Genomic DNA, 25,628 nt, shown 5'->3' on the forward strand with positions numbered 1-25,628 from the left:
GTCTTGGAGTTCACGAACACCACAAAAGTAGTTACTGAAACAATAAATATGTATATATACATACACACAAACACACACACACACACACACACACACACACACACACACACACACACACACACACACACACACACACACACAAACACACACATATATATATATATATATATATATATATACATATGTTTACACTGTTGACTGGGTTAGCCCTACCGGGCTAGTAACCTCTTTAGAGGGGAGACCAGAGGTGGGATTTATACCATATTTTTTTTTAAGAAAGTTAATGACTGGCTTGTTCTGTCTTATTCTGCTGATTGTATGGAAAGCAATTTACATTACATTTAACTGAATGGAAAGAACAGCCATGAGGGAAAAGAAGCAGAATAATAAGCCATATTTAGAGATACTTAGTGTTTTGTGAGAAATTGATGTCTTATCTAAAAATAGTACAGCTTACCTTAACAGCAGATGCTTGAATGATCACTTATGCGGAAGCCTTAACTATATGGGTTATATTCTGCATTGGATATAACAGCCAGACAGCTTCCAAAGCTTCAGGTCACTTCCACGTGCCCAAACCATTACTCATCTTGATCTGAGTGACTAAAAGACAGGCTTGGGTGCCAAGCCCATCCGAGGTTTATTACCACCCGAGACGGGGAGGCTAAGCTATGAGAGGACATTGCTAGGGAAAGAAAAAATACATGCCCACATGTTGGCATAAAAAAGATACAAAAACAAGGGGGAAGGAGGGAGTGGCTACTGCAGCAGCAATTATTTGAACATCTACTCTTATGGTAATGAGTGGATTGCACACTCTAAATTGGTCCTAGATGTGAGTGTGAATGTGAGTGTGTGGTGTGGAAGATCTGACATGGCAGGGTAGCAACCCAGCAATGTAAAACCTGGCTCTAGATGATTGCCACTGTTCTAGTGACAACCCAACACCATGTGCAAAAATGTTAAAAGGGATGGATGGATGTTATGATAAGTTTACTTACACAACTGTACTATGTTCTTCATATCGATCACAGCTGTAGTAGCCTTAGCTATATGGGTAGATTACCATAGCTTAAAATATTGGGAAGGTGGAAACTGAAGGCTCCAGAAGCCCCTGGAGAATGGTCCTAGCAAAGCTTGTCCTACACCTGTAGTTGGAATCAAGTTTATACTGCTTTGTAAAAGTATGCGCAAAGGACTTAGTTGCAGATTCTAGAATACTTTTAGTCCATCCCTTTCCATAAAGCCATAAGTGAATCCAAGGCCCTTGAGCCTACCTGGAACAGTTTTGCTGTGGTGGTAATAACAAAAGTAATAACCTGAGATGACCATTCGGAAATAAGTTTGCTTTGACACAAGTTATCTATTCTTCTTACTTTCACAAGAAATGTACAACTGATCAGAAGTTCGTAAAGATTTTGTTCTATCAAGATAGTACCTGAGTTGTCTGCAGACATCCAAGGTAGTATCCTTTCTCCCTAATTTTTAGGTACTGGAAAGAAAACAGGGAGATGGATAGATTGGGTTAACGTAAACGTGGATACCACTTTAGGCATAAAAGGAGGATCAGTTCTCAAAGAAATACTGTCTCTGTGGAAGATGAGATAAAGAAGTTGACCCACTATAAAAGCATGCAACTCAGACACTTGTCTTGCTGAGGTCAAAGGAGTCAGATAAAATGTTTTCCATTGTTAAAAACCTCAAGTGTTAGTTTCTCTAACAAAGTTAAGATCACAATGAGGAGCCACTGATTTTCTAGGAAGCTTCTTATGTAAAACCTCTTTCAAAAACAATTTCACATGAGATTGCATTGAAAGAAGGAACTCCATGGGCAGACATGCAGAAATTGCCAACAAATAAACCTTGACAGAGGAGTAAGACAGGCTATATGATAACTCACAGAAATATTGTAAAAACAGAGAAACTCTAGCCTTCAATGGGTGTGCAGTCTTTTGTTGGCACCAACTAGAAAACCTTTTTCATTTACTAATATATGATCTTCTAATACCAAAATTTCTTGTCTCCATTAATACCTGCTGCATGTCCTCAGAAAACAGTTGTCTAAAACGTATTAAGACACTGTTATCCAAGTAATCACCTGTAGTTGTTTGGGGTCTGGATGTATCAAATACCCCTGATCATATGGGAGTAAATACAGTCTGTGAGGAAGCTTGTGGTAATTACCCCTGGCCAGTTTAAATAAGGAAAAACTGTTGCTGGGGCTGGGAGGGAGCCACTGCAATAATCTCTGTGGAGCCGCTCTGAATCTTCAGAAGTACCCTGGATATTGGTGGAATAGGTTGAAATTCATAAAGAAACATGCCTGTCCAAGGAAATGAAAAGAAAAGAAAAGGCATCTGCATTCCAGGCTTTCTTGCATGGAGTCCTGGAAGAGAAATTTGCCAATTGATTGTTTAGAGAGGAGGCAAAAAGGTCTACCTGATGAATTCCACATTTATGGATGAAATCATGGAAGACCCTCAGATTCAGTTTCTATTCATGAAGGTCTGCTATGGTCCTGCTCAGCTTGTCTGCCACACAGTTTTGCTGTGACAGAATGTAAGATGCCTGTAGATTAACATTGTGCTGTAAAGCTATATCCCATACTAACATGGGGAACCTGCATAGGGGGTAAGAGCCCCCCCCCCCCAATTTGTTTAAGTGCAACATCACTGTGGTATTGTCTGTAAACACTTGAAGAGTTCCTGGGGTCCATAGACAGTTCAGAGAGTTGATAGCATTTAAAAATGCTAGCATCTCTTTTATGTTTATGTTGTTTAGACTGTCTTTCTTGTCCCAAAGATCCTGCAGTTTTTTATATGCATTCACGCTGCTCCTCAGGCAAAGTCTGAGAAGTCTGTTGTAAATGACTGCTTTGGAGCAGCAGGAAAAGATGGAATATCTGGATTCTTATAAACTGGATGTCTTCGCCAACCAATTTCCCTTTTCATGAGTCTCATTACTGAAATTTGAAACAACAATGGGTGTTAATGCTGGACCAAAGAGATTTCAGATACCATTGTATCCTACTCATGTCGGTCTTGCAAGAGATATCATGAGACTCATGGAAGCCACCAGACCCAGAAAACTGAGGTATTCCCCCACTGAGACAGAAGTTTGAGTGGAAACCCCATGGAATACATGTTAAATACAGATCAATTTTTCCTGTGAAAGAAAGTTTTTTGTTCTGAGATGTCTAGCAGACACCCCAGAAACACAATCCTCTGAGAGGCATTCAGAAAAAACTTATGAATGTTCTCTTGAAATCCTCGCCTGTGTAGGAGATTTCTCCCCCAAGAGAGGGATTCCTGACACTTTGAAAACGACTTTATAAAGATAAATAAGTTGTTCAAATATGAAAAAATGTGAACACCCTGTAGCCTGAAATGAGCTATAACTGGAGCCAGACACTTTGTGAGCACTCTTAATACTATGGATAGCCCAAAGGTTAAAGGAGAGAAATGACAGTGTGATTCAGAAACACAAAAGCCTTAAGAAACATCTGTAATCTGGATAACTAGAAATGTGATAATATGCATCTTTTAACACTAAGGTTACTAGAAAACTGAAATGCTGAAGAAACTGTTGCCAAACAGAGAAATGAAGATTAAGACCTTATGGAAGGGATATGTGGTTGCCAGTGTGGAAGTAGTGTCACGGGCCATCATATTGTCATTTTGACTTATTTAACTGTCCTTTGTTATGGGCGGGGGGGGGAATCCTGCATTCTTAAATGGAACTTCCCTACCATTGCTTTGTAAACGTCTGCTTACCAGCATTCTGCTGAGACTGCTTATTTTGTTTTTTTGATAAAATTAGATGAGGGAGCAGAAAATCCCTTGGAAAAATTAGAGGAAGAGGGCTGAAAAATCTGAGACAGTTCCTGAATCAGCTTACCTCTGACATCACACGTTTTATTAACCCCTGCAGCAGTGGGTCCAAAAACTAATTTTCTTATACAAGGTAGAATTCAAAATTCCATTTGTGACATCTAGGAAGTTCTGAAAACATAGCCAGGCAAAGCTTCTTAAAAAATGGTGGCAGCAGCCCTAAAAATAATATCTACAGAGTCATAAACACATTTCAAGCAATGAGCAGTGACTTGAGAAGTAAAAGATATTAAACTACATAGTACAGATTTCCTCCTAAGATGAAACTGATGCCAAAATATTCCTCATACTTTAACAATTAGTCAGGATAGACTTAAAAATATGAGCCTGACAGTTTAAAATTCTGAAAATCAAAATTGCAGAAGCATACACTTTTCCCCAAATTTATTAAAAGCTTTTCCATCATTATCAGAAGAAGAAAGACTAGAATAAACAAAATGCTCGGCAACAGCTGAATTTACTTAAAGATGTAGCTGGTGGGTATAAACACTTAAAAGACTGAGGAACTTAATGCAATCTATCTGCTTTCTTAGTGACAGCAAGCTGACTGTCAGGGAAACCACAGGCTATGACAAAAACATCACTGAATGTTGACAGAATGGGGGGGGGGGGTGAGTGATGGTTCTGGAAATTCCTGGTGTAACAAGTCAGTGTTCTCCCACTGAAAACGTTGGTTTACCCTGGAAACACTGAAAAAAAAATCCCTCACAGTAAGTATCAGATGAACCACTCTTCTCAGTACCTCAGTCAGAATCCTGAGGAGAACAAATGCATTTGTCCCTCCATAATCCCATACAAATTCCAATTCTTGAACCTCTTCATGGAAAGAGGAATTCCTTTTCCTTGTAACGAAAGCTACCTTACAAGAAGGATCAACAGCCTGTTCAAGATCTTGTGCCAAGCTCAACAAATTACTCCTGTCCAGAGTAACTGACATGTGAGAAGATAAGTGTTTAGTTTTCTGTCTGTTTTTGATAAGAAATTTGTGGAAAAAACTGACTCAGTATTGCCAACAACAGCATCCCCAGGGATGGGCACAGAATTTTGGATAAGCAGGGGTATATTCCCTGTCCCATTTCTCATTACCAACAAGAGTGTCTGTCTCTTACCCTCTGAGGGGAGCTCGGTGCATGGCTAATCCTTGGCCATGGTGGCTGTATGACAACACCAGAGGTATCCGAAGAAAAAGATGAGTTGTCTGAGAACCAGCGTTGGCAAAAGCAGAGTCACATACCTACAGCCGTGGAAAATGACCAGCTTGCAGTGGTGGCAAAGGCTGCTTAACAGTATTTTTAATTTTTGTGACTGGAAGAAGGTCCAACTAAGGGATCACTATGTTGTCCCATGTTCAAGCTGAAAATTGTGCTGGTTTCCTGAGGAACATTGCAGTTGATAAAACAGAAAAGGTACAAAAAAGTTACTTTTCACCAGAAAAAATAAAGTACTTTAAACACTTTCCCCAGTCTCCAAAAATAAAATAAGCAGTTTCACCACAGAAGAAGTACTTTTAAACAGGCTTTTACAACAAAAGTAAAAAAGTGCACTCCAGTTTAAAAGTACATAAAATTCAAGAGACAGTCAAGGAAGATAGTTTTTCCTACTTTAAAAGTACTTGTTTTCCACAAAAAAGTAACTTTAAATAAGTAATGAGTAATGTGGATTTTTTTTTCCCAATGGGAACTTATCTGTCCAGCTAAGGATAAACATTAGCCGACCATCAAGCCTCGAAAGCCTGCAGAAGAGTGCTCTTCTCAGCCGCAGGAAAGCTCTGAAGGGTTTGGCACCCAAACATTTTAGTCAGCTCAGCTTGAGCTTACTACTGGTTTGGGTGCTTTGAAGTTGCTATGAAGCTTTGGAAGCTGGCTGACTGTTACATTAGGCAGGATATAACCCATATAGCTAAGGTTACTGGAGCAGTGATCAATATGAAGAGCATCAAAAATTGATCAGTGTGGCAGCCACTATCAGGCCATTTTGAAGACAGAACAAACAATAAAGTAATACTAACCACTTCAATTGATGCATGGACACATAGAACACCAATGAGGATTGAAATCCTTTTTTTTTTTAATAGCTGCGATTTTATCACAATGGAGAAGTCTTTGCTTAGAAGAATTCCCAATCATGCTAAACATTTCCAGTTCAGGCACTGCTCTACTTCTCATTCTCGTCTTGTGGGGCTGCAACAGGGAAAGTGATCTTATGCGTGAATTAGCCATGTGCTCACCCTCAGAAATGGCTGTAGCTCCAAATTTGCTATTTTTTACTCTAGGAGGAAAAACTGTTACATTTATTTGTATGGGAGTACTTGCAATGCAGGTAAATCCAGTGAAGCTTTGGGGGTGGGGATGTTAGTGTGGGTAAATGTGAGTGTGTGTGTGTGTGTGTGTGTGTGTGTGTGTGTGTGTGTGTGTGTGTGTGTGTGTGTGTGTGTGTGTTTGTGTGTGTGTTTGTGTCTGCCTGCATGAATATGTGTGGTATGAGAGTGTAACTTCCTGGGTGGACACAGTAGGGGGGATAGGTAGAGAATCTCAAGTGTGGTTGCGTGTTTGCATGTGTGTTGGACTGTGCATGCAGGTGAAAGGGTGTTTCTATGAGTAAAAGCAAGTTTTTTGGGGGCGGCTTGTGTGTGTGTCTGTGTATGTGTGTATGTGGGAGGGAGAGTGTGTTTGGGGAGAGGGTGCCTTTGCTAATGTATGGCATGGGCTGCTAGAAAGAAAACTAGTATGGTCAGCTCCGACAGCACAGTGTTTAATTCAGAGGCATGATAATGACCCAGTAGTGAAGTCTTTCTCATTGTGGCTATACGTGACTCTGAATCAGAGGCGCTGGAAGCTGCTAAAGTGTATGTGTGTGTGTGTGTGGGGGGGGGCAAAGGGTGAGAGGGGCACTTAATGATTTAAAAAGGTGAATTTCTAAAACTATTTACTACCACAACATAGGTTCACTTGCAGGACATTTTAAGCTTAGCTAGTTTCTCTTTTGGTGCTTAAATTAACATTTCCTGATTGGTTTTATCTATCCCATGGCTGATAATTGTATATTAGCCGTAGTGAGAATAAATGTGATCATACTATAGATAATTTGAAGGGACCCATGTAAGAGAAGCAGCATTTAGGAACTGCCTCTATCCATTAGTGGCACGAAGGGCAATCCTGGAGTACATTTTCTATTACCCATCCTTAGATCTAAGTTGCATTTGAATATAGACAGGGATGAGCTTTGCTTTACTTGAATGACTAGTCTATTCTGGAACAGTGGTAGCCTCTGTGATATATATACATCTCTCCACAACATTCAGTTTAGATACCTGGCCTGAGTATTTCTGATGCCATTTGACTTGTTGATGTTCAGCAGGTCCATCTGTATTAGGTCGGAGGATGCCTTGTATGCCAGATATGTCACCTCTAAGCACTCTGTAGGATACTGAGTATAGTGATAAATCTTTGAGGTGGTCCATGCAAAACCTGTTGTTTAGGATGTGTATGCCTTTAGCAAGGTATCTCTGTGGGTACTCCAATTGTTGCATGGGTCTGGACAGATACATGCCAAAGTGGGCATTATACAAAATGATTGACCTAATGAGGACTTTGTAAAGGGGGACAATAACATCTCTAGATCTATTCACAATCAATTTGTTTATAAGCTGTGCAATATAGAAAGACTTTCTCATGACTCTGGGCACATGTTGGTCAAAAGTTAGGTCACTGTGCACACAAGTTCCCAAATGCCAAACAACTGGGTCAGTTCTCAGGGGGCATTGTCAATTTTGCAGTTCCCTGGATTAGATTACTGTATTTCTTGGAGTTCAGTTTCAATTCATGATTCTGGCACCAGTTATTGTTTGGGACAAACCTTCCTGCATGATGGTTAAGTCATTTGGGGATTCAATAACTGCTCCTAGCTTGCAGTCATCTCAGACTTAATCAAAGCCCTTTGGTATTTTCTTTTACTTTTGAGATGTATATGCCGAACAGAAAAAGTCTCAGCACTGAACCCTGGAGCAACTCCATTGGTGACTGGTCTCTTCCCTTATTTTCATCTATTGCATCCTGTGAGCAAGCATACATGTTTGCGTTCTTTGATTCACCTACCTGATTGCATTGTATTACATTATATTCCTTGTATAATACAGCACCACTTGTTAGAATGTGTTTTAAATTTGTGGTTTGGAACAGTCTTCTAGTAAGCAATGAAACAAAATGTATGGACCAATAAAGAAACAACTACCCATTTCAGAAAATTTCAACCATAAAAGGCCACTCAAACTTCTGTCATTACAATCCACCAATATCAGTAAATATGCAAAATCTCTGCAGAAGTAAGTCATCTAAATAATTCCACATTGAAGGGATCTGTAAATAATGAAGAAGTTGCTGCTAGCAACAACTTTATTTTTCATTGTTTCATCTACAAATAAAGTGCCTGTTGCCCTTGAAGAATAAATCGCCTATGCTACATTAAAAAATGACAAGCTAGTAATTTTGCAATGCAGAATGGATGGCAAACTGATGACAGGTTCATAGTTACTAGATAACTCCTCCAAAGGAGGACATTCATAGGACTGCAGCATCCACTCCCATTAAAGTACAACACAGCACAGTATCAGTGATCCATCTGCATACTGTGGGAGTAGAACCCACAGCCTTCTGCATCAAAAGCAAGTATACTACCTGTTGTGCTACTAACAATGCAAGCAACTTAGCATGAGTAGCACTAAACTTCTCTTCCTCTGAAGCTCTCAGCTCCTTGTAAAATCCACTTGACACTCAACTAAATCTCTCAACTTCACAGCACAATAAATCTGGAAAAAGCCAAAATTTATTTGGGGGTGGTGGGCAAAGGCCCAAAATCAGGGACCCATTTTAAATATTGCCTGTACAATCTTAGAAAGTTGCTACAATAAAGTGGTTTGTGTTACCATGTGTTTCCTGAAAGATAGGAAGACTGAAACTTAAAGCCATATCATTATTTAGTGAATTCAGTTCTCACTGATTTGCCAGAAAACCACAAATTTTAAGAGGAACATACCAAAAGTATGAGCAAAATATTCTGTGAAAGTCTGGACGGTTGAGAGCTATGGACTCAACGCCCTGAATCACAAGTAGTGGTATGGGTAGAGAATTCAGGCTCTTGTTTGAGCCTGAGTAACACTAACTAGCAGGTATACCTAACTGGGGCATTTTACACACACACACACACACACACACACACACACACACACACACACACACACACACACACACACACACACACACACACACACACACACACACACACGCACACACACACGCACACACACACACACACACACACACACACACACACACACACACACACACACACACAAACACACAAAATGGAGTAGCATAACTTGTGCAAATACAAAACTCTCCTTACCGGCATGACTCTGTCTCTGGCAGCACCAACAGAACAGCGGCAGCATAAGTCCTGTAACACAGAGCAATAAAGAACAAGAACAGCTAGTTTAGTTAGTTAACTTCTGCACGCGAATCCACGTTAGCGTGCAAACTCCACTTCATTAATTTTTCCTGACAGGTCTTGCAGCTGTAATTGACCTGTGTTGGGTAATTAGAGTATGCAGTGAGGATTTTAGGGACACTCAGAGTACATGTCTAACCCTATGGCACTTTAACGACCAGTCTAGTACTACAGTTACTACTTTATCACTTCAAGGTATTCACATACCTGTCTTGCACTTATCTATTTACTATACATAAAACAGATTTTTTTGTAATCCTCTATACCCGATTCAACAATGCTGCTGCTTCATAATTACTAGGGCAAGTAATGAGGGCTACAGGACTAAAAGTATCATTTGAGAAAGGAAATAGGGGGCATGTGTATCATTTGGTTGTCAGATAAATATCACTTAGGGAACGGAATGAATGGCAAAACTGATAGAATGGTAAAACAAAAAGGAGAAATAAGTCAGTTTATGAAATAGAGTAGAGAAATGATCTCGCTGAATTGACCAAATTACATCTAGTTATTACCATATTGGCATACCCTTGAACATATGTCATTGGCCTAGTAGTAGTAGTATGGTTACCAAATTTAAGCATAACTTTATTCACTTTTTCTTGAAATTAAATACATGTCTGAGCAAACGTTTATTTGTAGCGATGTTTTAGTATACTAACCTACAACAGTAACCCACAACATGAGTTAATATTCATTATTAGAGTACGAATCTCAATATTTCTGGCCATGACAATATGTATTATTGTTTTAACAAACTGCATTCACAGCTAGCAGGATAGGACACCCAGGTATAGTAATAGGTCAGTTACTGGAACTAGTAGAGACTGGCAGCGACTCTCTCAGATGCAGTTCCAGTACCATTGCTGGGAAAAAGAGGAGGATAGCCTATACAGGATACAGAGGGAATATTTGGGCAAAAAGACCTCTCTTCATATCCCTGACACACTTCACTTAAACTAGAGTGGATCAGAGGCCTTAAGGCATGAACTGATGGTGTCATCAACAAAAAAGTAATGTTTAAATCACTCTGGATGTTCTAAAGGGTGGAATTACTGTATTGTGTGGATATAACAGTCTCCCTAATCAATGTCAGAGGAAGTGTGACATAAGATGGTGAAAGTTAGACTGATAATCAAGGACAAGGGAATGTATATAGACACAGAAGACAAACAGCATGAGCATTCAAAATAAGGGCTCAGGAGTAACGCAGAAGGTGGTGCGAATATGCACTGCGTAAGGAGAAGCATGGCTGAAATATGACTGATGTATGGAGAAGGATAAAAAAGACAAATTTGCAGCTGTAAGGATGACTAGGGCCTTACCTGGTCATACTAGGGGTATCTCGTGTCTAACATACAAGAACATTAGAGGGGGGTACAGAAGCAAGCAAGGGGATACATTATTAATACAGAGGGAATATAAACCCAAAGAGTATGAAAAGAACTGCAGAACACAAGAACAGTGCAGTCCCAGTTGGAGAGTAACAGAAAGAAAATGAACAAGTAACGGTAATCGTCATTGGAGAGGTATAACGCAGTGTCAGTAGGGAATGTTAGCCTGTTCAAGTTAGTCCTCGGTGTGCTACCCATGCTGTATTATAAATGAAAAGCAGCATTTTACAGTGATTTTTTGAATCAAGAAGCCTCAAAAAATAAAAATAAAATAATGAAGATGAAAGCTATGTGCTGGTGGTAAGAAATGGGAAAAGCACACGTGTTAAAAAAGCCAAAAGCCCATAGATACATCACATCTGGACATGAACAAGATGGAAAACATTTTAAAGACTAGACTCCAGGATTTCTAAAGGTGAAGCTCATAATGATTGTGCCACTGAAAAGACCACATAATGAAAGCTGCATTTATAGACATAACCAGAAATAGATGACTTTTAATGAAGGTGGGACAACTGAAATAAAGAAATACATTAAAGTGAAAAGAAGATCCCTTAAATATCAAAATACATAACCAAAAACAGTTCAAGCATCAAAAGAAATGATTCAGACTTGTACCTAGGCAATGAGGTAGGCACAAAAAGGTACACCAAGGGATGGTGCTGGCAGGAAGAAGGCTTTTCTAGATGGTGAATATCCAGAGAAAATTGTAATTACTGGAATCCATAAAGACAACAGAATGAGTCTTTTTCACAGTGTGAGTTAAAGTGGAGAAAACAAAAGAGTAGTCATACGAGGAAGGTGGGTTAATTAATGCATGGAGAAAAGGAAAAGTTGCAATTCTACACTGGCGTCACAAAGAATCATGAAAGATCAGTACAGTAATGGAAAGGAGCACAGAATAGCATGAAAAGAGATTACACGATAGAAAGAGAAGACAGAATAAATATTATTTTTGACAGGCAATTCAGCAGGCTGAGATTTAATATGCTGTTGTTTAGAAGGAGCTTGCTGGAAACATGCAGACCTAGTGATAGTCATGGAGAACAGATTTTATTGTACCTCCTACTGGAGCAGCTTCATTTGAGCACTGGTAATACAGGCAGCTAGTAAGCTTCACTGCCATGCTGTCTGGGCAAATGAAAGATGGAAGGAACACTAGGAGAGACATAGCTTAAAAGATTCAAAGGGAAGGAGTTTATGTAATGAATGTTTGTCAAATCAATCTGATCAAATTCCCAAATGGTGCATAGAGTTGCAGGGCTCAATGATTGTGTTCCTGTTAAGCCTGTGTTGAAAAATAGAAGGCTACGCCGATAATAGGCTTGATCTCTTTAAATGTTAATTGTTTTTGGAGGGATCCTTCTGCGGTTTTGATTGGTTAGCTTAGAAAGTTTGGACAGAATATATTATTGATTTGTTTGATTTTACTATGTCTGATGAAGTATTGGTTAACAATATGAAAGCACTCACATCTGTTGTTTTATTAAAGTTGTTTTTACTGGAATTTATTGGAGTCCATTACTTCTGCTGGGTTGTTTATTTGGTATAAATTCACAAATGGGTCAACAAACCAAGAAACAGTAGCCTGGCAAGTGAATATCACCGAAGTGATTGAATGACACTGAAAACAGATCAAGAGCTGGAAAACTGCAGGCTGAGGAGAATGAGAAACTGTTAAATCTGCATGCTGAGGAACAAGAGAGACAGAGGCAGCATGAGAAGGAGATGCTGACTCGTCGCCAGAGTCATGGAGGTAATGGGGAAGGGAATAACTGGACCCCAGAAGTACAAAAGGTCAGTAAATTTCTTCCGCAGTTTAAAGAGGGGGATAATTTTGATAGCTTCATTCATATGTTTGAGAGGGTATGTAAACAGTATGAAGTTGACTAAGGGCTCTGGGTACGGTTTCTGACCCCTTTACTCCATGGTAAAGCTGTAACTGTTCTGTCCAAAATGTCTGAAGTTGCATGTTTTGATTATACTGCTGTAAAAATAGTCTTTTAGAAATGTTTAAGCTAACACCTGAAATGTATAGGAAAAAGTTTCGTGAGCATAGACACAAGGCAGATGAAAGTGTGTGTGAATATGTTGCTGAATTGAGCACTTATTTCCATAGGTGGGTGAGTGGTAGACAATGTGCTACTTCAGATAAGTTGGGGAAGAAGGGAGACCTATACCTGGCAAGCAGGGCAGCCCTGCACAGGAAAGGAACTCCCAGTACTGCTCATGGGTCTAAAGGAACCCATGGTGGGCAGCACAGACTGCCACAACAGAATCTGCCAGTAGCAGGAGAAGCCACTAGTCCAGGTACACATACAGGAGCTAGGGTTAAATGTTTTGAATGCAACCAGTGGGGCCATGTGGCAAAGACATGTCCACAGAGGCAAGGTGCGGAACCAAAGGTGAGGAAGCCAGTAAGTGGGAAAGACAAAATGCCAATAATAGGTTGTCTTGAGACACCAGGGGTACTAAACTACCATCCTGCAGATGTCCTGAGAGGGAAGGATTTGGATGAGGCAGTACCATGTGCTTATGCAGTTACACACAGTCAGGCTTGGAGACAAGCATGTGGATCTGGTAGCCTGGGGGAGACCCAGACAGACTGCATACTTGCAGCCAGGACTGGTGAGGTGGTTACTTCATGGAGTGAGCTACGCAGTAGCAGTGAGACTGAAGATGAGCCACAGCTGCTTATGGGTACTGATGGTTCCTTGGACAGAGTGACTGCAAAGGTAGAGGTGAGTAGTAGTACCCAGGCTGACAATGAGGCACCACTGTCAGAGGATGCCAGACTTCCTGTGGAAGGGGAGCTGGGAAGGGTTACAAGGAGACAGTTGAGACAGGCTCAGCTCTCAGACCCTATATTGCAAGGCCTGAGGCAGGTAGCTAGGGAGGCACCTGATTCTCATGGAAAGGGGGAATCTGTATATTGGGACAAAGGGTTACTATACAGAGAGTGGACCCCTGAGGGAGGGCTAGAAGGTGAGAGAGTACAGCAGTTGGTAGTGCCTAGAGCCTACCTTCTGGCACTTCTAGCTATAGCCCATGATATTCCCTTTGCAGGTCATATGGAAATAAAACATATGAAGAGGCATATTATGCATAACTTCTATTGGCCTGGAATTTCCAGAGATGTAACAGGGTACTGCAGGACCTGTGAGCAGTGCCAAAAGGTAGGCAAGACAATGTGAGAGCTCCTTTGATGCCTTTGCCTGTGATTGAGGAGCATTTCAGAGGATAGCTATGGGTATTGTGGGCCTTCTGAGTACCCCAAGTTCCACAGGGAAAAAGTATATCCTAGTGGTATTGGATTATGCTACACAATACCATGAGGCAGTGGCTTTGTCCTCCATTGAGACAGAGAAGGTGGCAAATGCTTTGTTAGAGATTTTCAGCAGGGTAGGTTTCCCAAAAGAAATACTGACTGACAGAGGTGCCAATTTCATGTCAGACCTGATGGCTTGTCTGTGGAAGTCCTGTGGGGTGAAGCACATGAAGACCACCTGCTACCATCCCCAGACTAATGGTCTTGTTGAGAGGTTAAACTCTGCAATCCAGTCAATGCTATGGGCATTTGCAGATCAGTTTAAGAGGGAGTGGGACAAAGATTTGCCCCATCTGTTGTTTGCTTACAGAGAAGTTCCACATGAATCCACAGGTTTTTCACCCTTTGAGTTGCTGTATGGGCATAGGGTGAAGGGACCTCTAGATTTAATTTGAGATGAGTGGGAAGGTGAATGCAAGTCTCACAAGGAGTCTGTTGTGGCATATGTCCTAAACCACAGGACAAGGCTCAGGGAGCTCATGGGCTTGGCCCAAGAGAACCTGGCAGAAGCCCAACAACAGAAAAAGGTATGGTATGACAGGAATGCTTGAGCTAGAAGGTATGCTGTGGGGCAGCAGGTAATGGTTCTTATTCCTGTCAGACACAACAAGCTGCAAGCAGCTTGGGAGGGACCCTACAAGGTGGTAAGAAAGGTAAGTGATGTTAACTACATGGTGGACTGCTAGGCAGATGGCAGGGGCACAAATTGTACCATGTTAACATGATGAAACCTTATCATGATAGGGAGGCCCTTGTGCTGAGCATTTACAGTGGATTGCAGGAGAAGTCTGAGGGAGATCTGAGGACTGATCTCCTCAGTGAGGCTCGGGCTGACACCTCAGTGGAAGGGGTAGCAATGTCCCAGCAGCTATCTTCTACCCAGGTTTGAGAAATCTGAGCAGTGTTGCAGGAATTTGGGGATGTTCACTGGGAAACCAGGGTGCACCCACCTGGTGCAGCACCAGGTGGATACAGGACCCCAAAGGCCTATTAGGTAGGCCTCTTATAGCATGCCTGAGAGAGTCAAACAGACTTTGAGGGAGGAGGTACAGGAGATGTTGGAACTAGGGGTGATTCAAGAGTCCAACAGAACCTGGGCCTCCCCAGTGGTGCTGGTGCCAAAGAAGGATGGCAGCACCAGGTTCTGTGTGGACTACAGGAAATTAAATAATCACACAGAATCGGACGCTTACCCCATGCCTAGGACAGATGAGGCCCTAGAGCAGCTGGGTGGGGCTAAGTATCTTACAACCATTGATCTTAACAAGGGTTATTGGCAGGTGCCCTTGACTCCCAGTGTTAGACAGAAGTCAGCCTTTGTTACTCCTTTTGGCTTGTATGAGTTCACAAAAATGCCCTTTGGGATGAAGAATGCCCCAGCAACTTTCCAGAGGCTGGTAGATAATATCCTAGTAGGAGCAGGAGGGTTTGCCCTTGCTTAATTAGATGATATTGCCATCTACAGCCATTCCTGGCCAGAGCACGTTCAGTATGTCAGGGAAGTGCTGGGCAGACTACAGAGGGCAGGTTTGACCATTAAGCTGAGAAAATGTCAGGTGGGTAAGGCAGAGGTCTCCTACCTAGGACATAGAGTGGGGAGTAGTAAGATAAGGCCAGAACCTGCCAAAGTGGAAGCCATTCAGGCATGGCCTGCACCTCTTACTAAAAAGCAGGTGAGGGCATTTTTAGGGACAGCATGGTACGTACCACAGAAAGTTTGTCCACAGTTATAGTACCATAGCTGCTCCCCTCACAGACCTGACAAGGAAGAACAGGCCAGATAAGGTAGTGTGGACCCCAGCATGTGAGCAGGCATTCCAGAAGCTTAAATAAGAAAATAATTTGTTGTGCAGGTGGATGCTTCAAACAATGGGGTGGGGGCTGTACTTAGCCAGATTTCTTCAGAGGGGGAAGAGCACCCAGTGGTTTATCTCAGTCATAGGCTCCAACCCAGGGAGGAATGCTATGCAGCTGTAGAGAAGGAATGTCTAGCCATAGTGTGGGCACTGCAGAAACTCCAGCCTTATCTGTATGGAAGGAAATTCACTGTAATTACAGATCATGACTCCCTAACATGGTTAAGCAGAGCCAGCCAGCAAAATGCAGAGTTGCTAAGATGGAGCCTGGAGTTGCAAGCATATGATATGTCAGTGCAGCACAACAGTGGGGTTAGCAATGCCAATGCAGATGGGCTCTCAAGACAGGGAATGGGGTAAGGTACACTCAGATAGACCTAACCCTCTTAAGTGGCATTTCTCAAGGGTCACTTAAAAACTAGCTTGAGTTCTCGGGGGGGGGGGGGATGTGAAGACTGGTAGAGAAGCACCGGTGAAGGCTGCCAGCCTAGCCAGATAGAATTTTGCAGATAATTCTGTCATTTGTAAATATGAAAGTAAACTACAGGCTTGTTGTCTTAAATGTAAAGAAATACTGTTACATGTGGAACTGGAAATAAATGTGACAACAGTGCACTCTACTGACCAAAGTAAAGCATGTGGTAACCCTTTGAAGTAGACAGTAGTGCCAAAAAGCCTAGATGAAGAGATTCTTTATATTGTTTTAACCAAGAGCTAAATTGCTAGATTTAAAGATGCAAATGTATTTTTATGCTCTGTTCCTGACCAGCTGCAAGATAACAAAGGGGAGATGTTAAGAATGTAAATGCAGTTAATGTGTAGCCTGGGAACTCCAGGAAAGTGTAACAGAATGATGTAATGTTTATCAGAACTGCAGTTTAAATTTAAACAGTGAGTACCAGAGATTATTAAGCATTTTTGTCTTGATCATCCAACTCACAGCACTCTGCCTGTTTTCTTATTTAAGTTGTCTGAGACTTGTGTTTTCTTTTAGGGATAGCTAGAAGCTAGAAAGTTTAGACTAAGTGTTTTCTGTTATGTCAAAACTGTACTACTGAATTGTTTTAAGTATTTCTGTGTGATCTCTGAACTCTTGACTAGCACTGACTGTGTAGTAGAAAGTATTGTCTTGTGGTTTTAATTATTTATTATTAAATATTTTAAAACCTATTAACTGTGGCTGGTTTGTGTAGAGATAATTTAAGCTCTAGAGTACATTGCATATTTATAGTGATTAATGTACCAAGTCCCTCTAATAAGCCTTGACTGTTTAGTCACATCTACTAATTGGATAATAATATTGCACAATAATAATTGGACACCCTTTTAAGGGCCTTTGAGTAGCTGATAAATATTAGCTGGGTGGTGGCAGTAATTACTACCGTATAGTCTGGGTAAAAGGGGCACAGCTGGAGAACCTGTGCCAGCCTTCCCCAGAAGTGTATGTGTGGTTATATAAACTCTTATCTCAAAGTGTTTGTGTCTCAGCTACTTGGGCAGGGACACAGCACAGGTTGGACAGAGAGGGTGCTGGAGAATTTTAGCTTGCCCAGCTAGGCTGAGATCTGGACCATATAGCTGTGCCATTGGGGAGTCTTATTGGGGACTTCTAGAGCAAGGGAGCGACCAGCCCCGGACTGACTGTGATCTCTGTGTGCTCTTAAGGGAAATTGCACTTTAGTGTGTGTATTTGTTATCCTTTCCTCATATATGAGACGCCCTCTCTGGTGTTAGTGGTGAGGATTGAGGCTCCTTGACTGATGGGCCAGGGCACAGGCATCACACATACATGCACACATATATAATTAGAGCTCTGTTCCCATTAAAGGTCTTCTTAAATGTGGTACATTGTAAAAGCAAGTTTACTATTGCTCATAAGTAATGTTTCAAGGGACAACCACAACACACACACCACATCAACAAACAAAAAATAGACAGTCCATAAAACACACCAACAACACAACCCCGACAACACAAAAAACCACACCAAACACAACAAAAACCCCACAACACAAACCACAAAAACACAACACACCACACACACACAACCACACACACCACACACACCACACAAACCCACTTACAAACCCACAGCCAACCTCCTTACCTACACCCCGTCACCCTACACCCTTTACGCCCGCTCCTAAGCCTAACTCCTAATAACCCCTCCCCCTAAACCTCCCCCTAACCCTAAAAACCCACCCCTATAACCCCTAACCCCTCCTCACCCCCCCACCCCTTAACCTCTAACCTAACCCCCCCTAACCTAACCTACCTAACCTAACTCATAACCCCCCACCCCTATCCCATCGTCCATCACCACACTTACCCCCTCCTTACCCTAACGTCGTCACTACCGCATACTCACACATCCTCGGCGTTGGTGTTGTCATCCGTCGTGTCGGTCTGCCACTCGATTATTCGCGTCGGTCTTCTTAGTTTTCGATCTTCTGGAACAAGGCATCAGCATGGAAAATAATCAAACCAGTTATTTATATTGAGCTTTCAAGGATTTCCCTTTTCACCTGGGGATAAGTCTTCTCCATAATATGGAATATAATAATTATTCTCCAAACGGCATTTAACAATTATGCTCAAAACAGTTTATGAGCTTTAATTTGTATTTTGTAATGTAAGTGTTAGTACAGTGCTTGTTTTCCTAGATGGTTTGGTCTAAGTGTGATATGTAATGTAAGTATTTATATTCCTAAATGGTTTGCTAACACTGTATGTGTTTCTATTTTGGTATATACTCAGATTCAATAGCTCACTAGTGACTTACTATTCATTGCTCCTCACAGTATTAATTTTGACACTGCTAAACTTTTTATTGTATCTTTTATAGGTCCACAGGTGAATACTAGGCTGACTGCCATGAAGGGCCATTTTAAGTCTAGCCAATAACCCAAGATGAGAATCAAACCCTGCACCTTGTATCTATGAGCTAATGACCTTAACCATTATGCTTAAATCACAGAAGTTCAAATTATCATGTGTTTCCTTTGCTCATTGAGCCTGGGTTGTGGCTGAAAAGGGCTATATGACTAGTTCACTTACCCAGTTATCAGTCAATAAATATTTGTCATTTATTACTAATACTTTAAAACATCATCTTAAATAGCATGCATCAACTGTCCAATATGCTTCAACCTTTCCACCATTGGAATATGGCAAAGCTGTGTATAAGTCTAGTGTAAGGTTTCTGTGGATCAGCTGAGCTTTACCTAGCAATAAACCCCTTAGGGTTGCACCTCTGAATTTGAAAAGTGGCCTGTTTATATCCATCTGGCAAGGTAAGCATTTGGGTATAGTTTCTACCCAGAACATGGTGGTAGTACTGTAACAGTTATTTAGACTGTACTATTGCAAAGAACTTCAGTGAATTAAACCATATCTGATGTGATCACCATGCATCTAGAATTTCTCTATTGTTATCCATTGTGGCTATATTTGCTCTGGTTTATCCTGGGCATGCATCCATGTGTGGACATGACCAAGATCTGGGTTATACTTCAGTTTATGTTTGATGGCTTTTATTCTTGCATCTATGGTAGTTGGCATCATTAGCAATCTTTCTGTTGTGGGTGGCGTCATCATCCAGCTTTCTTTGATGGAGGAGTTGAAATTATTATCCATCCTTCTATTGGTAGGAGTAATCATTCCTCCATCTTTGACAAACAGTCTGATCAGTCACAGTTTGGAAATCTTATGATAATTTATTTCTTTATAGGCTAAGTTTATTATATCAAGATTGGTTTTGATTTGAAATAAATGTTAATTGTGGGAACAATACATGCAGAATAATGTTCAGGAAGAGGGGGAATAAGGTTTAAAGGAAAGCAGGAATTCAGCAATTTGTGTAATGTTGGACCAATGGTTGTTACAAAAAAAAGAAAAGATATGTGATGTATTGTTTGTATCTTTCGGCTTTTCCTGGTTAGGGGTCGCCACAGCAGAACTCCGGTCTGCTAATGATTGGTAGTGGATTTTTACGTACCGGGTTACCAGCCCTGACGCACAACCTTACGAAGGCACGCCCCATTCAGGTATGCCTCCACACAGAAGACGCTCTAGCTGAGAATCGAATGGGACAACATCTTGCTATGAGGTGACAATGCTACCACAGCACCACCACCGCAGTGAAGTATATTATACTTGTAATAGGTGACTCTATCGTCAGGCACACTGACGTCCTGCTCACCAGGCTGAACAAGGAGAAGGTCACGGTGAGCTGTCTGTTGGGTGCTAGGATCCGCCACATAACACAAGCACTCAGGTCACTCCAAGGCAAGTACAAATATGACTCAGTCATTGTCCATGCTGGTGTGAATGACCTGAGACGTACCTCCCTGGACTACATGAAAAGAGACATAGAGGAGCTCTCTGAGCATGTAGCCCAGGCCGGTATGACCCTGACCTTGAGTAGCATCTTACCCTCACCAAGAATGATGCCACAATATGAAGACAAGATGATCTATTTCAATAATTGGCTTAAGTATTGGTGTCATTCAATGCCTGTCAGCCTGCGATGACATGCTCGACAAGCCACGATGCTTCGCTAGGGATGGCTTGCACCTGTCACCCCTGGGCTTTCTGATATTGGCAAAGGCTCTTGCTACCCCCATAGTGCCTTTTTTAGGCAAGGCTCAAAAGACAAACCCACCTCCATAGGTATCACAAGGGATAAGAAACTAAGAGTAATTCTACTCAACGCCAGAAGTCTAAACCTCAAGATGCACGCACTTGAAACTCTCCTTAGCATGGAGAACATCGATATCTGTGCAGTAACAGAAACCTGATTCAAGGATCCCGAGAGCACCCCAGCACTACCAAGTTATACCTCATACCATGCTTTGCGGCCCCAAAACTTGGACCGAACTACAAAAGGAGGGGGAGTATCAATATTCGTCAAAGATACCCACACCTCCAGGTTGGTGGCACAGCACGAAGCATCAGATACTATCCATGTGCAACTAACAGTATGTAAAACTGCCTTCCAGTTTATAGCCTGCTACAGACCACCCTCCCAAACACAGGAACCCCACTCGGCCTTCCTGAGAATACTGGAAAATATGAAGGTCTCTCCAAACACCATTATATTGGGTGACTTCAACTACCCAAACATAGACTGGGAGCATTACTCTAGCTCCAACACCCTAGCCCAAAGGTTCCTAGAATTTATAAACTCAATGCTATGGAACAACTTGTTACCACTCCCACAAGAGGAGAAAACATACTGGACCTGATCATCACCAACATGGGGACACTATGCTCCAGACCAGAAGTGTATCCCTCACTGGTAAGATCAGACCATAAACTAATCTCACTGGATATTCACATCCCGACCCCACCCCCTGCCCAGAAAACGACAGTGAAAAACTTCTCTAAAGCAAATTTCACACGCCTCAAAACCGAGGCGGAATCCTTCAAAGCCCCCGGGCCTGTGGAAAATACGGCCCAGACCACAGAATCCTTTATAAACGCATTCTATGAACACCTTCAGGAATGCATGGATCATGCAATCCCAAATAAAACCAAGACCCAATCCTCCAAAGGCAGATGTCCTGTCTGGTGGACCCCAGCCATAAACAATCTATACAATAGAAGGAGGAAGCTACTACATGATAGAGCAAAATCCCAAAAAGGGAAAGCATCTCTGATCAGTATTAGCAAAAAACTACGGGCACACATAAAATCATCTAAGGCCAGCTTCGAGAGAAAAATTGCACAGGACACTAAGGATAATCATAAGGCTTTCTTTAGTTATGTTAGGAACCTGGGTGGGAATTCCCAGATATGCTCAGAATTAGTCCAAAATGACAAAAAATACACCGAGCCCACAGACATTGCCAACATCCTAGCTGACAGGTTCAGTGCAAACTTCTCCCCACCAAAAGGGCAAATATCTATCCCAGCAGAGTGCTGCCCCCGACATCTCAGATGCTCAGGTAAGAGCCGCCCTCTCCAAAGCAAAAAACACAGCATCAATGGGACCAGGCGGTGTCCTGGGCTGCGTCCTACATGAACTCCAAGAAGAGCTAAACCCAAACATAAAACTACTGTTCAATCTTAGCCTTACTACAGGATATGTACCCAAAGAGTGGCATACAGCAACAGTGGTCCCTCTCCACAAAGGTGGTGCCTCAACGGATCCTGGAAACTATCGCCCCATAAGCCTGACTAGCTTGGTCTGCAAAGCTATGGAAAGGATCATCATGGACCTCATAAATAAAGATATTGGGAACCTACAGACACTGGATCCTACCCAGTTCAGCTTTGTTAAGGGTAGATCCTGCCTCTTAAACCTGGTCGATTTCTTTGAAACAGTCACCAAGGCCATTGACGAGGGGAAGGTGGTCCACACAGCCTACCTGGACCTCGCAAAAGCCTTCGATACAATACCCCACTCGGGCATTATAGATAAGCTCACCAGCTTAAATATAAATCCCTATGTCACTAGATGGGTTGCAAACTGGCTCAAGGACAGAACCCACATGGTTAGAATTGCTGGAGCCATGTCAGACTCCAAACCAGTTACAAGTGGCGTCCCACAAGGCTCAGTCCTGGGACCTCTCTTGTTCGGTATATATTTCTCGGCGGTACAGGCCAACATGGAAGGGCTGTGGCTGACCAAGTTTGCAGATGACTGCAAACTGGACGCCATAATCAACTCTCCAGCCGACACAAGCATCCTCCAAAAGGGCCTCATAGAAACAGACAACTGGTGCCAGAGCCATGGCCTCAAGCTAAATGCCAAAAAGTGTATAGTCATCCCCTTTGGCAAAAACAAAGTGCCCACAAATTACCACATAGGTGGTAATCCATTAAGTACAGAAGAAGTCATTAGGGACCTGGGGACCCAAGTTGATAGCAATCTCTCATTTGACAACCACGTGGCCAAAGTGGTTAGAAAACATTTTATATAGCCCACCTAATCATGAAGGGATTCACATCTAGATCAAGGGAGGTCATCGTGCCTCTTTACTCATCCCTCATCAGGCCCATAATTGAGTACAATGCCCCTTTTGGGATGTACCTTACCAGACACCTGCAGCAACTGGAAAGACCCCAAAAGTACCTCACCAAGAGGATCAAAGGGCTCAAACAGATGCCATATGCTGCCCGGTTAAAGAAACTCCAGCTCTACTCAGTGGCATACCGCCTGCTTAGAGGCGATCTGTGCCTGACGTATAAAGCCATGTCCAACCCAGAATTAATGGACATGCTGCACCTCAGAAAATCCAAATCCCATAGAGCTCTGCTCGAGACTTGAACCTCAGCACTGAAATAAATAGGACATGCTGGAGGGACAGATTCATAACCCAGAGGCTCCCTTCACTCTGGAATAAAATCCCAGTCCAGGTTAGGCAGAGTCCCACATTGACTCTCTTCAAGAGGAATATTGATGAGTGGATGGGAGATCGTAGATTTACCCCGGCTATCACTTCTGTGTCACTGTTAGACAGAGGTACAGTATACTAACCTCAAAAAAAGGCATAGCAAAATTAATTTAAAATGGGTGGCAAAAGCCAAACACACTCTGGCTAGGCTTATAAATGCCCTAGGGCAGATAGCCTAGTATGAACCTATGAGCCTATGAACCTATAAGTATATAAATGGAAAAAATGTTAATATGGTTTGTTTTCTTTTTTTTTTTTTTTTTTTGTTAAGAGATAAAGGTATTTTTAAAAAGATTGGTTTTAATTTAGCTTTTTATGACAGTTTTTTTTTTTTTTTTTGGGTGGGGCTGGGGTGTTAACTTTATGCATCATGTTAACAGAGTTTACAATGTATTGTTACATGATTTCAAAAGCATCAACACAATCGGCAGTATATCCCAAGAGAATTTTTCTAGGGTTTTCAACTCTTTCCTGCATATTGCAGATATAATTATTTGCCTGAGTATCCATTTTTATATTTTCTGTTGAACATTTGAAGCAGATGTGACTTTTTTGAATAAAATTGGGAATCTTTGCAACATAAATAGCTCCATTTTTACAGGATAAAAATTCTAGCTGTGCTTAAAATAAATTTGTTGAGAAGGCTCAGTCATAGCCTTCCTTCAAATTACTGCCAGGTCCATCCAGGTGCTTTACATTAATTCTGCCAGGGGCTGACAGAAAGCTTATTGACACATCACAGCTTTGTTGGTGCAGTTCCTGGTGCAACAGCAATTTTGACAAGTTTGATGATCAAATCTGCTGGGCATTGTCTGTACTTGTACAAGGTTGCTAAGGCCTGGAACTCCTTACCTGTATCAGTCATGTCAATACTCTCGCTCCCATCTTTCAAAACCACTCTGAAAGTCTTTCTAGCTAAAGTCTGACTCTCTTCTTCCTCAAATCCGGATCAACTATATCCCTAAATATAAACAAATTACTTCTATCAAATTCTCTTCCCTGACTTTCTCTCTAAATATACCCTAAGCCTGTCTTTCCTTCACTTCATATTGCAATTCCTGTTTGTATTATACTAACTTACATTTAATTTCTGTAAAAACTGTCTAAAATTTCTCTAACTATTAAATGATTATATAACTTTTATTGATTCTTAACCAATGTTTTTATATTGTGTCTAATTTTTTATAATTATTTAAACTGCAAATGTTTTTGTTTTATTTTTGAAGATTGTAAAATTATTGTTCTTAAAATGTTTTGTAATAATCTGGAGCTTTTCTGCCCCGGTCTCGGCTGAAAATGGCCTTCTACTCAGATGGACTTTCCCCAAAATCAAATGTCAATAAATAAATAAATAAACAAACTGTTTGCAGAAGTGAGAATAAATTCTGTCCTTAATTCCTATAACCAGATCCATTCCTTATGGAGCAGTGATATTTACACTTCACCCCATACATATATAGATACTCAAATGCAGCAAGTCTCTTTTATCGTGGAATGTAATTGCAGCTTTGTTTTCTCCAGTGAAATATAAAAACAACTTTTCACAGTCATTCACAGGAATAACAGATTCCACTGATCTACACGGACACTGATTTTCTATTTTTTTCCCTGGGGTGAAATAATAAATCTCAAATATGGACTAAGTATCAGAAAAACACAGGATGTTCATGAAATCATGAAATTTGATATTTTAGGCCAGGGAACTGTTTCATCACAATCTGCATCTCTTCTCATCTTTTCTACTTATGATGCTGTCAGCTTTCCTTACTGACTGCGCTGTAATTAGACTGTCTTAAGTTTGCATATATAATGCAACCATGGTCATGAGCTGATGTCACACTTAACAATCACAGATATACTTCTTGAATTTCATGTCATGAACATGGAATTTCATTTTTTTCTCCCAACAGCTTTGGAGTAACTGACATCTGGGATGGTTTACTGACAGATTTACATATTCCCAAGCACTGAATAACCTTGCACTTTACACTTACCATCTGCTGTACATTCTGCTGTGGGCATGGTGCCTGGCTATCTGCCCTATAGACTATAACATTCTTAAGTGTATTCTTTTCATTCTGCATTTGTTTACGTGCTCTGTGCACACGTTATTAACATAGCTTCTTGTAACACTTAGCAAAATGTTTTCATCAAGCCAACATGCATTTTGATGACGCAAAATTTTTCCATAGTGAAAATGTAGAAAAGCTTCTACAGCATACCTGGAGAGGTTGGGACATGCAGTCTGAATCTACCCT

General features: G+C 41.4%; 1 protein-coding gene across 1 annotated transcript in view; it reads right to left on the minus strand.

Annotated features, from left to right (window-relative positions):
- The window catches only part of MGST2 (microsomal glutathione S-transferase 2), a 127,858-nt gene that overhangs the window by 63,287 nt on the left and 38,943 nt on the right, over window positions 1-25,628 (minus strand). The gene's annotated exons all lie outside the window — the stretch shown is intronic.

Source organism: Protopterus annectens, chromosome 2.part0 (genome assembly GCF_019279795.1).
Source record: "Protopterus annectens isolate FY-2018-M chromosome 2.part0, PAN1.0, whole genome shotgun sequence".
Taxonomy (NCBI): Eukaryota; Metazoa; Chordata; order Ceratodontiformes; family Protopteridae; genus Protopterus; species Protopterus annectens.